Source organism: Puntigrus tetrazona, chromosome 22 (genome assembly GCF_018831695.1).
Source record: "Puntigrus tetrazona isolate hp1 chromosome 22, ASM1883169v1, whole genome shotgun sequence".
NCBI classification, from domain to species: domain Eukaryota; kingdom Metazoa; phylum Chordata; class Actinopteri; order Cypriniformes; family Cyprinidae; genus Puntigrus; species Puntigrus tetrazona.
In genome coordinates, this window is record NC_056720.1 from 8132181 (window position 1) to 8147124 (window position 14944).

The 14944-nt window shown below is 36.5% G+C and overlaps 1 long non-coding RNA gene and 1 pseudogene across 1 annotated transcript; both read left to right on the forward strand.

Moving 5' to 3' along the window:
- The first annotated feature begins 9743 nt into the window (after positions 1–9743).
- Positions 9744–14193, forward strand: LOC122328181 (annotated as a pseudogene).
- LOC122327252 lies at positions 11832–12159 on the forward strand. Its single transcript, XR_006247621.1, has 2 exons — positions 11832–12016; positions 12120–12159. It is a non-coding gene; the product is annotated as an uncharacterized LOC122327252 (long non-coding RNA).
- Positions 14194–14944: the final 751 nt, after the last annotated feature.

Below are 14944 nucleotides of genomic sequence, written 5' to 3' on the forward strand. Positions count from 1 at the left end.
AATCAGCTGCCACGTGCCTAAGCTTCTGCTTAACATAACTGCTCATGACAACATCTTATAAGTCTTACCTGAAAATGTTTGCTCTCACACAATTCTGCCGACTGCAATGTTAAATGGGAAATATTATCCCGTTTAGGTCTGTCCCCCATCTGTGTGGCTCGGCACTTCCATGAATGGGAGTACAAGTCCCACCAACCAGCTCGGGCACAGGCAGCTGAGCTCACTTGGCTGGCTCAACACTGGCTCCTAGAGGGGTCTCCATCGGCCAGCCAGGTAGTGGAGCACATGGTGGTCGATCGCTTTCTGTTGTTGTGAAAATCTGTACGTTTGTGGAAAAAGAATCTGTCAGATGAAGAGATTGATGAAGTGGTGGAAGCAACCACATTCAAGAACATGAAAAATGACCCCGTGGCCAACTATGAATCCATTGCTCAGACTACCTCCTACCTACCAGAACATCCAAAACGGGCTTTTTTGCGCAAAGTTAAGACAAGCAGTGTCAAATAAAGCATCAAGATACAAATATATAAATGTATGTTAAATGTTTTTTTTTTATTATTGTATTATTTAAAATTTTTTTCAATATTAAATGTAAAAAGTCTTATATGAGCAGCAATAGGAAAATGTTATATTAAAGGGTTGACCCATAAATGAAAACTTTCATTACTTACTCACCCTCATTTCAAACCAGTAAAACTTTTGTTCATCTTCTGAACACAAATTGTAGTGATCTCTCATGAATTGTGCCAAACTGACCTAGAAGAGAAGAAATGGATTTAATAAAGTCATTATTTTGCTTACTTCCTTTGCGCTCAAAAAGTATTCACATAACTTTATAACATGGTTGCACCAACTGATGTCACATGGACTATTTTATCAATGTCTTTACTACATTTTCAGTCTTGAATGTGGTGTGTTGCTGTCTATGGAGGGTCTGAAAGCTCTCAAATTTTGTTAAAGAAAATGTATGTTCTGAAAATGAACAAAGATCTTACTGTTTTGAACCACATGAGGCTGAGTAATTAATGACAGAATTTTTATTTGTGGGTGAACTAAAACTTTAATGTTGGAACAGTTGGGGACTGAAAAACTCTTTAACCGTGGCTCAAAGTGAATGTTTTGACCGCGTCTACCAAGAAAGAATGAAGGACGTACCTTTTAACATGGTCTGGGACATCTCAGAATTTACTGGCTAAAAAAACCTAAGACGTGGCATCCATTTTCCAAACTAATAAAGATAAAACATTAATAGGAGAATAAAAAGGAAAGTATTAACGGATGTGTTCGCTATATCACCATGTCAAAACAGATAACAGAGGTTGATGAGGTTATGATGACATTGTGTAGTTGAGATGACTTTGTGTGATGACTTTGGACTTTTAAAAGTCCAAATATTAAGATTTTTTAACATCATTTTTTAGGTTCACTTCAATGGAAATATGGTGTAAAAATATTTACAAAGAAAAACCTTTACTCTTTGTACATCTTTTTATGAAATAAATCTGGAAATAATTTATGAAATAAACAGTGACGTCTCACTTTTCACTATCAAAGCAAATCCTCTTTTTATTGCATTCTTTCAAAGTTCATGAGAATGAGAAAGAGATTGAGTTAAAGCAATAATTCCCAAAAAAATGAATACCAATAGGTTAAAGTCAAATTTCTTATCTTAAAAGTCCCGATAGATTACTCTATAAATGTAGTTGGTGTTGGTGTAGGGTTTGTTATGCCACATTGTTGATCATGGTAATCTTGTATTGTCAGGTCTTTAGAGTTTACTATTCCTGGTAGATAATTAATCACATCTTTTAATAAAGCCAGCAACCCTTTAAAAATTAATGATGGATTTATTATACAGCCAATGACAATAATGGTCATTATTAAACCCAAAAATTAGCCATGGTTTGCTACGCTGACGATAGTTTAACTGTGGACTTTGTAGTTAAAAATAATAATTGGGGAGGGGGCATGGGGACATTGTTGTCACGATGTGGTTAGCAAAAGACCACGCAACAGAGCATAAGGTAAACTTGAACACTTTAATCTACTCAGAACAAAATAATATATTTACTGGCAGGCAGGCAGACAGACAGACAGGACGTGAAAACCACACACATATTAAAGGCGAGAACCGAAGATTACACAGGATCAAACTAGAACTTAAACACAAACGGGGAAATCACTAAATTAACTAGACATGGCTGAAGACAATGACACAATTAAAAAAGTGGGTCACACGGAAGACATGGCACCACGACATAAACAAAATAAAAAGAGTCCAAAGACGTGACAATTGTTATCTTACTTTTAAAGGAAAAAATATTACAAATAATAATAAATACTAATTTTGGACATTGAGACAATTTTTAGAAAATGCAGTTTGTTAAATTTTGTGTTTTAAAATCACGTGAGAGACAGAAATGGCTATATCAATGCAAAATAAAGAGAATGTAAAGAAGTGAAGGTGCAGTTTCTCAGAGAAGCGTTTAGTTCTTCAGCCTAAGTATTTGAAACTTTTTTTATGTGATGACCATATTTTCTGAATATGTTTTGCTTGTATGGGATGGCCTGATGATGATTATGAGATTTCCCAGTGAGAAATTTTGTCCCTATTTTAAAACTTATTTCTAAGATCCTTCAGTTGCCCAAAATGACCGGTAGCTGTCAGCAAGCACCATGTCCAAAAAAGTGAATTCAAACTTGAAAAACTTGAAAAAAGTCTTCAGCAAATGCATTATCATCTATGGCTTTTGAAGTTCTATTCTAGTCACATGTTGGTGGTTGGAGTTATTGTAAATAGTTATTTTACATTTAAAAAGTCTAATCATTAAATTATGTAAATAATATTTTCTGTATGTGTGTGTGTTCTAATAAAGGTAGTATATCGATATCTTTTAGCTTCAAACGATATTAGTTTTCTACGTATGTTGTAATTATGGGTTAACCTGGGACAAAGTCTTGGAGTAAGCTGTTTTTAAACTGCCCTCATCACTTGTGTGACATTTTTTCAATGGACTCAAATGATCCCATATAAAGAGATATTACAAAGAGAAATCACATGAAACACTTCCTTCAGAGCCTTTTATGACCATTTTATTGCTATTTTATTCTCTCAGTATCTTAGATCAGTGGTTCTCAACCACGAGACAAAAAAAGGGCCAAAAGGGCTCTCAGCAAACCTCAAGAGGGGCCAGCAAAACAAACTCTCTCTCTCAAATTGTTAAAATATTAAAATAATTGATCTGAATTAAATGCTAAAATCACAAAACAGCAATGTAGCATCTTTGTCACAATTAGCGTAAATTCAGAGAATATGCATATTTTAGCACATTATCATGGGCCTTTGAGAATTGGGGGCCATTCATTTCAAGGTTGAGAATCAATGATCTAAAATATTATTGAAAATATAAAGAATGACAAACGCAACCACAATTTCTACATTACACCATATCTTTGCATCTATTTGAGATTTTGTTGGATCCTGAACTTTACTACTGCATTTCCTTTGAAATGATAACATAGTTGCTGCAAGGAGTCTAAAGGTTGGCCATGAACTACGCAAAAATAAATAATCCTTTAACTGCTATTGTGTAACAGCTATTTTCTCAGTCAAATATATATCAAGGTCTTCTCCACTACAACGCTCTTTACTAGTATTTACTTTGGCTCAGTATGATCTCAAACATGGCTCAGCAGGAATACAAAATGCTTGGAGAAAAAAATGTTCACCTACAAAGGAACTGTCATAGCTGTGGAAAAGTTCATGACCTCTCTCTAGAATATATTGACAGTTTAGAAGATTTTGAAACAAAGGATGATGATGTCTTTGTTGTAACCTTCCTAAATCTGGTAAGTGAGATTTATATATAAGATAAATTCCTTTTAGTCAAACTTTCTGCTTACTTTAACTTTAACTGCCTATTAATGCTATAATGGAAAAGAGTGAACTTTTCATATGCACATGAATGTTTAACATTATTAATTCAAGCCCAGTGTATTTTAGATCTGACTCTACACTGCTCTCTCTCAGGGCACGGTATGGACCCAACGGATCATGACATTAATATACTTCAAAGATTTCCCCTGACAAAAACCAACGAAATCACATCCCGAAAGCAGATGCCATGGCTGGAGTATCGGATAAAGAGAGAGATTACAACACCTGACCATCTCCAAGACTCTTCTGCTCCCATTTACTCCAGCCGCTGATGCCCAAAATGCTGCAGAGAAAAGGAAAAGTGTGTATATGTTCATCAGATGATGGCTTGAAATCATTAGCAGTTGTTTATATATCGTCTGTCTTCGTTTGTCAGGTCATCTATGTCATGAGAAACCCTAAAGACATCATGGTGTCATATTTCCATTTTTCCAGCCATATGAAAAACCTGTATTCTTCACTGAGAGCTTTGAAGAGATGATGGAAAATTCTTCACAGGATTCAGTAAGAGCCAAAATATTGTTGCCTATAATATTTTATATATATAAATAGATTAAATATTTGATTAATGGTTTAAAAAAAAAGTTTTATGGATAAACTGAATCTATACATATATTTGGGAAACATGTATGTTGTGTTTGTTTTGTAGTGATCAGTGGCTGTTGGTTTAATAATCATGTTAAAGGATGGATCACAAATAAAGAAAAAATACAACAACATCCTGAATCTTACTTATGAAGAAATGATCAAGGTGAGACTGGTTCAGTTTATGACCCTTTGTCCTTTCCATCACACACAAGTGCTATTGTACTTATTGTGTGTGTGTGTGTGTGTGTGTGTGTGTGTGTGTGTGTGTGTGTGAGGAATTTTCAGTTTGCACTGTTTTTCCTTAGTTAAGTTAGTTGGTCTCTACGTTCATGTATGTGTGTGTGATTCATTGTCATTGTTCATGTGTGTATTAATGTTTGCTTACATTACAGTCTAGTTGTTCAGTTATTACATATTTGCCTTAAATCTCCGTTTATACAACCACCCATGTGAAAAAACCCTGGTACACAAAAAATGTAGCGACATGTCATTTAAACTTGTATTTACTTGTATTGCCATTCCACCGCAGATTGAAATAATGCCTCAGTGAAACATCAGAGCCATCACCAGAAAGAGCAATGCTAACAGCAAGCCAAAGGGGACCTAGTCATTTTCCGCCTGTCTGTCAAAACTATTTTTAAATAGGAAAACTATTGAAACATTTTGGTAATTTTTTGAATGCGTATGCTATTAGTCAAATTTAATTCAATGATGTATGCTAAGCTATGCTAAAAGTGCTATCGCCAGACAGGAAATCAGCTTAATGGATTCAAAAGGGTAAACTCAGCTTATTAACTCTGGGGGAGTATAAGAATGAGCCTATTTTCAAAAAAGTGTTATTGTAAATTAAGAAATTTCCAACTGAAATAATTAAATTTTATCTTACTGTTTACTGTATTATTTTGTTTGGTCAATGTCATTGTAGAACACAAACAGAGATTTTTAACTCGGACCATTGCCGGATCTGTCAGTCTAACAATGTTTAAGAGTAAAAAAAGGAAAAAACATGCACAGACAATTACAAATTAAAAACTCTAAGTGCTCACTGTGATGATACATTGGTGTCGTGACACTGCTATCTGGAGTGAAAGAGACAAAGTGTTAAGTTCTTTTCAACATGGAGTTGTAGCTCAAACTGCAGTTCTTCCACATGGGGCTTTATAGCCCAGCAGGAACGAGTTGCAAGTGTGACAGATCTCCTGATGATGAGTGCCACCAGGTGCACAGCATTGGTTGCCAGGGCGATGCTGACTAGCTCTCAGGACTAGCTCCACCCCCACCCCACCACCCAACCGAAGGCCAGGACTTCCTTCTTCACGGTGGCGTAGTCTCTCTCGGCTGGGGCCAGCATCCTGCTGATATAAAGAAGCAGGATGCTCCCACCTTCCTGAACCTGGGCAACACGGCTCCAAGTCCCCGTGTCGGAGAGATCCGTCTGTAGCAGGAAGGGGCAACTGAAATCCGTGGGCTCTGAGGACCGGCTCGGAGGTCAGAGCTTCCTTCACCTCTTGGAACGCCGAACGATCCACACAAGCTTTAGGGAGGTCTGTCAGGGAGGCAGCTATAGAGGAGAAGTTGGGGATAAAACATCTGCAATACCGCGCCAACCCCAAGAGGGACTAGGGGGAGGAGTCCTCGGGGACATGCGCTGGCAGGTTGAGCAGGTTTGGCAGAAGGCGATCTCGGATTCGCTGGATGGTATTGGTGGCGCTGAGGTGACCTGCCATCGGGTGGGAATAAGCCAGCTCCAACACGGTCACGCTTGGGGGTCCAGCGTGGAGGATGCAAAAAAAAAAGTCCTTAGTGGGCATGGGGTCGTCGTGATGTGAGGGAGCCGCCGGCCTGCCAACTGGTCACAAGGTGCCCTCCGGTGCATGCCGATCTTGGACCAACCTCCAGGGAAAGGGCGACGCTCTCTCCCCCGGCTCCTGGTGTTGAGCCACATCTGCCAGCTTGATCGCCTCCACCGGCTCCAGGGTGCTGGTGGATTCCTTATTCAGATAGTCTGTTGATGGGATCGGGAAGGCTCACAGGATACCTGGCTGGCTGATGGACACCTCCAAAAGCCAGTGTTGAGCCAGCCATGTAAGCTCAGCAGCTGCGCTGAGCTGGTTGGTTGAGCATGTACTCCCACTTGTGAAAGTGCTGAGCTGCACAGATTGGGGACAGACCAAAATGGGACACTTTCACGTCCCCATAGCAGTCAGCGGAGTTGAGTGGGAGCGAAAAATAGGCACGCTTGAGCTTCACCGGTTAGGAGAGGAGCTAGGATTAAGGTGCACCAGCCTCTCGCGGTTGCAGTGGTCTTAAACATCTTTAAATAAGAATCAATGTTGTTGTGGAGCAGACATCTTGGGCAGAAGCTTAGTGGTGGTGGTGGTGGTGGTGACGCCGGATCCGGCAGCGGTGGGGAGCCACGGTTCTGAAGGCAGCAACAGCCTGTTCTGTTTGCGCCCTGGTGGCTGGCTATAACGATCTCCTCCATCGCCAAAGGGGGAGGGAGCTTCACCTGGGAAAAAAAACAACTGGAAGAGGAAAAATAAAGAAAAACAATTAACATTGGCTGCCAGGGTGACACTTTGACTAGGCTCACGCAAGACGCTTGTCACAGTATGCGTGTATGCAAATATACATAAAAACAGTTGTTAATTAGGCATATGTGTATATCTATAACATGCGCTGAATGTTGTGATGTTGAAATGACTGACAAACTGCAACAGTTTGCAATTTTTCTTTTTTGTTAAACTATCCCTTTAAACACATAACAGCCCTGAATGATTGACATGCATGATTATTTTATCAGGACCTCAGATCAGTCATTGTGAAAATCTGTGAGTTTGTGGGAAAGAATCTGTCGGACGTAGAGATTGATAAAGTGGTGGAAGCAACCACATTCAAGAACATGAAAAAAATGACCCGTGGCCAACTATGAATCCATTGCTCAGACGACCTCAGAACGTCCAAAACAGGCTTTTTGCGCAAAAGGTAAGACAAGCAGTGTCAAATAAAGCATGACGATACAAATATATAAATGTATGTTAAATGTTTTTTTATTATTATTGTTATTTTATTTAATTTTGTTTAATTTTAAATGTTAATTATTCAATGTAAAAGTCTTATATCAGCAGCAATGGGAAAATGTTATATTAAAGGCTTCACCCATAAAAGAGAACTTACTTACCCTCATGTCATTTCAAACCCAGAAAACTTTTGTTCATCTTCTGAACACAAATTGTGGTACTTTCATGAACTGTGCCAAACTGACCTAGAAGAGAAGAAATGGTTTAATAAAGTCATCATTTTTGTTTCCTTTGCGCCAAAAAGTATTCACATAACTTTATAACATGGTTGCACCAACTGATGTCACATACATGGACTATTTTATCAATGTCTTTCTTTATTGCACCTTTTGAGTCTTGAATGTGGTGTGTTGCTGTCTATGGAGGGTTTGAAAATCCTCAAATTTCATTAAAAATACTTTTTTGTGTTCTGAAAATGAACAAAGATCTTACTGTTTTGAAACCACATGAGGCTGAGTAATTAATGACAGAATTTTTATTTGTGGGTGAACTAAACCTTTAATGTTGTCAACCTGCTGTGTTACAGGAACAGTTGGGGACTGGGAAAACTCTTTAACTGTGGCTCAAAGTGAATGTTTTGACCCGCGTCTACCAAGAAAGAATGAAGGACGTACCTTTTAACATGGTCTGGGACATCTCAGAATTTACTGGCTGAAAAACCCTAAGATGTGGTATCCATTTTCCAAACTAATAAAGATAAAACATTATCAGGATAATAAAAGGAAAGTATTAACGGATGTGCTGGCTACATGACTACATGTCAAAACAGATAACAGAGATTGATGAGGTTAAAATGAGATTTTGTGGTGTGAAAATACATTTTTAAAAATGCAAATATTATGATTTTTTTTTCATAGATTTTCTTAAGGTTCACTTCAATGGAAATATAGTGTGAAAATATTTACAAAGAAAAACCTTTACTCTTTGTACATCTTTTTATGAAATTAAATCTTCATAAATAATTTATGAAATAAACAGTGACTTTTCACTTTCAAAGCAAATCTTTTCAATGTTCATGAGAATGAGAAAGAGATAGAGTTAAAACAACTGTTAATTAAAATTGCAATAGGTAAAAGTCAAATTTCTTATCCTAAAAGTCCTGATAGACTCTATAAATGTAGTAGGTGTAGGGTTTGTTATGTCACATTGTTGATCATGGTAATCTTATATCGTCAGGTCTTGAGAGTTTACTAATCCTGGTCCCTTTGTATGATCGGCTCTCAAATAATCGGATTAGGTGACCCATGTGTGAAAAGAGGCACGAAAACAGAGAGTGTGGTTGTTCTTTCACACCTGGCCCTTTGTTTCAGAACCTGGCGTTCCCCCTTAGCTCTGGTTTGTTTGGGCATATATGAACACGGCACACGGAACCTTTTTTTTTCTCATTTTAAAAATGTTTTTACGTTTAATCCTGACTCCTGCCCAAAATACTAAATTAATATAATGCTACAGCTACAAAAAGAAAGAAAAAAAAAAAGAAAAAGTTGTTATTCCATCTTGATGAGTGACAGCTAAGAAAACCCTTAGCCATCACATAGTACTTGCCAGCATTTCCTCAACAATTTTAAATCACTCTATTGTGTTTTTGTTTTGTTTTTCAATCTTGCAAGCACTTTAAATTAAAAAAATTATAATTAGCATTATTATCTATTGTAAAGTCATTTAACAGATAAATAATCATGTCTTTTTTTAAAGCCAGCAACCCTTAAAAATTAATGATGGATTTATTATACAGCCAATGACAATAATGATCATTATTAAATCCACAAATTAGCCATGGTTTGCTACGCTTGACGATAGTTTAACTGTGGACTTTGTAGTTAAAAATAATAATGACAAAGGTCATCCGTTTGGGAGGAAAACAACATTGTTAGCTTACTTTTTAAAGGAAAAATATTATAAATAATAATAAATGCAAATTTTATATCAATGCAAAATAAAGACAATGTAAAGAAGTGAAGGTGCAGTTTTGCAAAGAACGCTTAGTTATTTTACACGCCTCCAGCCTAAGTATTTGAACCTTTTTTTATGTGATGACCATACCAAAAATAGGGTCGCCATGTTTCTGAATTTGTTTTGCTTGTATGGGGATGGCCTGGATGAGAAATTTTGTCCCTATTTTAAAACTTATTTCTAAGATGCTTCAGCTGCCCAAAATGACCGGTAGCTGTCAATGAGTCCATGACATAAGCCAAGTACAAAGTCAAACAGTGAATTCAAACTTGGGTGCGATCACAGTCTTCAGCAACTGCATTATCATCTAAGGCACCTAAATTCTATTCTAGTCACACGCTGGTGGTTGGAGTTATTGTAAATAGTTATTTTACATTTAAAAAGTCTAATCATTAAATTATGTAAATCATATTTTCTGTATGTGTGTGTGTGTTCTAATGAAGGTAGCGATCGATATCTTTGCTTCAAACTTATTTGCTTTCTACGTACGGTTGTAATTATGGGGTTAACCTGGGACAAAAGCCCTAGAGTAAACTGTGTTTTAAACTGCCCTCATCACTTGTGTGACATTTAACAATGTTGTTTTGAATGATCCCATATAAAGAGATATTACAAAGATAAATCACATGAAACACTTCCTTCAGAGCTTTTTTATGACCATGGGACATGAGCCAAAAGGGCTCCTCAGCAAACCTCCAAGAGGGCCAGTGAAACACCCTCTCTCTCAAATTGTTCACATATTGAAATAATTGATCTGAATTAAATGCTAAATCACAAAACAGCAATGTAGCATCTTTGTCACAATTAGCGTAAATTCAGAGAATATGCACTCATTTTAGCACATTATCATGGGCCTTTGAGAATTGGGGGCCATTCATTTCAAGGTTGAGAATCAATGATCTAAAATATTATTGAAAATATAAAGAATGACAAACGCAACCACAATTTCTACATTACACCATATCTTTGCATCTATTTGAGATTTTGTTGGATCCTGAACTTTACTACTGCATTTCCCCTTTGAAATGATAACATAGGTTGCTGCAAGGAGTCTAAAGGTTGGCCATGAACTACGCAAAAATAAATAATCCCTTTAACTGCTATTGTGTAACAGCTATTTTCTCAGTCAAATATATATCAAGGTCTTTTCCACTATTTACGCTCTTTACTAGTATTGACTCTTTGGCTCAGTACGATCTCAAACATGGTTTAGCAATTTACGAATACAAAATGCTTGGGAAAAAATGTTTCACCTACAAAGGAACTGTCATAAGCTTTGACAGAAGATTTTGACCTCTCTCCTGGAATATATTGACAGTTTGGAGGATTTTGAAACAAAGGATGATGATGTCTTTGTTGTTACCTTTCCCCAAATCTAGTAAGTGAGAGGACGTCAGCAGTTTTAGTAGCACACTTGAACTTTGTCACTGTTTAAAATACAGAAATATGTACTTTGCACTGCACTGCATAAATATTCAAAGTTATGTACAAAGATTCAATAGAGCCCTAATGTATTTTAACTGTACATCACTCTCTCAGGTACAGTGTGGACCCAACGGATCATTACATTAATATATGCAGAAGATTTCCAGACACAGCCAAAGAACTCACAGCTGAGCAGATGCCGTGGCTGGAGTATCGAGAATAGGGAAAGATTACAAACACTTCACCATCTCCAAGACTCTTCTGCTCCCATTTACTCCAGCCGCTGATGCCCAAAATGCTGCAGAGAAAGGGAAAAGTGTGTTTGCATTCAGAAAATTATTAATAAACTGGCTTGATGTCATACATAGGTTTAATACATTTGCCTTCATTGTCAGGTCATCTATGTCATGAGAAACCCTAAAGACGTCAGCAGAATTGTCATTTCCATTTTTCCAACAACATACAAAAACCTGGATTCTTCTGAGCTTTGATGAGATGCAGGAAAAAATTCTTCTACAGGATGCAGTAAGAGCAAAAGCATTATAGCTAGGACTATATATATATATATATATATATATATATATATATATATATATATATATATATATATATATATATATTAATATATAATAATATCTCTATTATGCCTTTTAAAATTAGTCAGTGCAGTGTATTTCACAACACTTCAGCTTGTGGTTTTAGATGGAGTCATGTTTCAAGATTTACCTTAGTTAAGTCTCTGAGAACCTTCTGAAAGTACTTCTGAACACTTCAAGTAGTTTGATGTTCTTGAAAATAGTAGCATGGGACTGAAGTATTTCTTGGTGGTTTAGTTCAAGAAGTTAACATCTAATTCCTCACCTTGAACCTTCAATTCTTTTGTAGTTAATACCTTTTCTTGTTGTGCTCCTGCTGCCTATGTCTGTTTTGTAGTGTTTGGTGGCTGTTGGTTTAATCATGTTAAAGGATGGATGACAAATAAAGAAAAAATACAACAACATCCTGATCCTTCACTTATGAAGAAATGATCAAGGTGAGACTGGTTTGTGTATGACCTCTTTGACCTTTCCGTCAAACTTACTTTGAGTTATGAATCTCTATAGACTCATTGGTGAAATGTATACATCTTTTATCAGGACCTCAGATCTGTCGTTGTGAAAATCTGTGAGTTTGTGGGAAAAAATCTGTCGGACGCAGCAATAGATAAAGTGGTGAAACAGCCACATTCAAGAACATGAAGAAAGACCCTGCTGGCCAAACTATGAATCCCTTCTCAGGATATCACAGATCAGCCAAAAGGACTGTTTATGCGTAAAGGTCAGACAAAAAGTGAAAAATTGAGAATTGGTTATTTAAGCAGCATCAAACAAAGTTATAAGAGGATATAAGATATAAATATAAAATGTATCACCCTTCATGATACTATAATTTTTCTAATTGTTCATTATTTAAAAGTACATTATTAAAAATGTGAGAAATGTGACATGTCAGCGGCAGCGTGGAAATTATATATTATAGTTTTCTAACCTGCTGTGTTACAGGAACAGTTGGGGACTGGAAAACTCTTTAACTGTGGCTCAAAGTGAGTGTTTTGACCGCTGTCTACTAAGAAAGAATAAAGGACATAATCTCTTAACTTTGTCTGGGACATCTCAGAATTTACTGGCTGAAAACTCAAGTTCTTACATATGTTTTACAAACTACTAATAAACCCTCAGATATGTGAATGGATGTGTTGGTCACCTTATCACAATAGATAAAAGTCAGGGTGCCTTTAGGATAATACTGACCATATGAACTTTGATTACAACTATGTACAGGGCTGATAATAAAAAATCAGGTCAAAGAAAGCAGTCCAAAGGTTGCCAGTTAACTACATAAAAATAAACAACATTAACTGACTATTGTGTAAATGGCTCTTTTCATTGGAAATATACCTCTGGATACATCAAGGTCTTCTCCACTGTTCGTGGCCATTAGTGCTGCTGGTTTGGCCTCAATACGATCTCAAACATGGCTCAGCAGGAATACAAAAGTGCTTAGTGACAAAAATGTTCACCTACAAAGGAACTGTTTTAACTTTTGAGGACAATTATGATCTCTACTCCAGAATATATTGACAGTTTAGAGGATTTTGAAACAAAGGATGATGATGTCTTTGTTGTTACCTTCCCCAAATCTAGTAAGTGGGATGTTAAAATTACTTGATTTCTACACAGAACAGTGTGAACTTTGCATTACAAATAAATGTTTAAAGTTAGAACAACTGAGCCCCTAGTATTTTATGCCAGACTCTACATCACTCTCTCAGGTACAGTATGGACCCAACGGATCATGACATTAATATACGCAGAAGATTTCCCTAGACACGGCTAACCAACTCAGTCTTGGAGCAGATGCCGTGGCTGGAGTATCGGATAACGGGACAGATTACAACACACGACCATCTCAAGACTCCTTCTGCTCCCATTTACTCCAGCAGCTGATGCCAAAATGCTGCAAAGAAAAGGAAAATGTGTATGCCTTCATTAACCGATTAAGAAACTGGCTTGATTTCATGAACAGGTTTATTACATCTGTCTTTTCGTTGTCAGGTCATCTATGTCATGAGAAACCCTAAAGACGTCATGGTGTCATATTTCCATTTTTCCAACAATATGAAAAACATGGATTCATCCAGAGAACTTTGAAGAGATGCTGCGAAAACTTTTGTCACAGGATGGAGTAAGAGCCAAAACCAATTTAGTCTACAGCAATGTTTTGCATATCAGATACTTAATTATGCATTATCTATATATCTATCTAGAGATAACTGTGTATGTTTGTTTGTTTGTGTGTGTGTGTGTGTGTTTGTCTGTTTTGTAGTGGTAGGTGGCTGTTGGTTTGATCATGTTAAAGGATGGATCTCAAATAAAGACAAATACACAACATCCTGATCTCTTACTTATGAAGAAATGATCAAGGTCTGGTTTATGGCCCTTTAAACTTTCCATCAAACTTATTTTGATTTATTGTACTTTATATTAGATATATATGAATATATGTAAACTTACTGATTAAAAGTACAAATCTTTTATCAGGACCTCAGATCTGTCGTCGTGAAAATCTGTGAGTTTGTGGGAAAGAATCTGGTCGGATTTAGCGATTGATAAAGTGGTGGAAACAGCCACATTCAAGAACATGAAGAAAGACCCCCGTACAACTTTATGAATCCCTTCCTCAGAATATCACAGACCACCCAAAAGGACTGTTTTTAGTGCAAAGGTCAGACAAAGTGAAAAAGTTAAATAGAATTTTTTTATAATAATATTATAATAAAACTAATTTATATGTGGACAACTAGTCATTAATGAGAATGACTTAAGTATTTCTTAAAAAGTTCCTCATTTGCAAATTGTTTACATGTTTACAAATGACGTGTGACAAGCTGCAGTGGAATATGTATTAACATTATCATACTGCTGTGTTACAGGAACAGTTGGGGACTGGAAGAACTCTTTAACCGTGGCTCAAAGTGAATGTTTTGACCAGCGGCTACCAAGAAAGAATGAAGGATATACCTCAATAACTTTGTCTGGGACATCTCAGAATTGATTGGCTGAAATGCAAAACATCAAACTAATAATGATAAAAAAAGAAATCAGGATAATAAAGGAAGACATAATATGCAATTGTATATGTTGACTACACAACCATAACAAAACAGATATCAGGTTGCTAGTCTTGATGCAGGTTAAAGGCTTTATTGTGAACATCATGCCAAAAACATATTAATTTACATTCTGTAATTTTCAAACAATTTTAAATTTGAATATGCTAATGGTGCTACTTTTTGTGCTGTAAAAAATGCTGTAAAAAACAAATTAAATCAAAGCTTTTATGTGTTACTCTCAAAATAAAATGTCCTTAAATATAAAAATGTACTTATATATGGTTTTTGAAAGTCTTAGTTTTATTTATT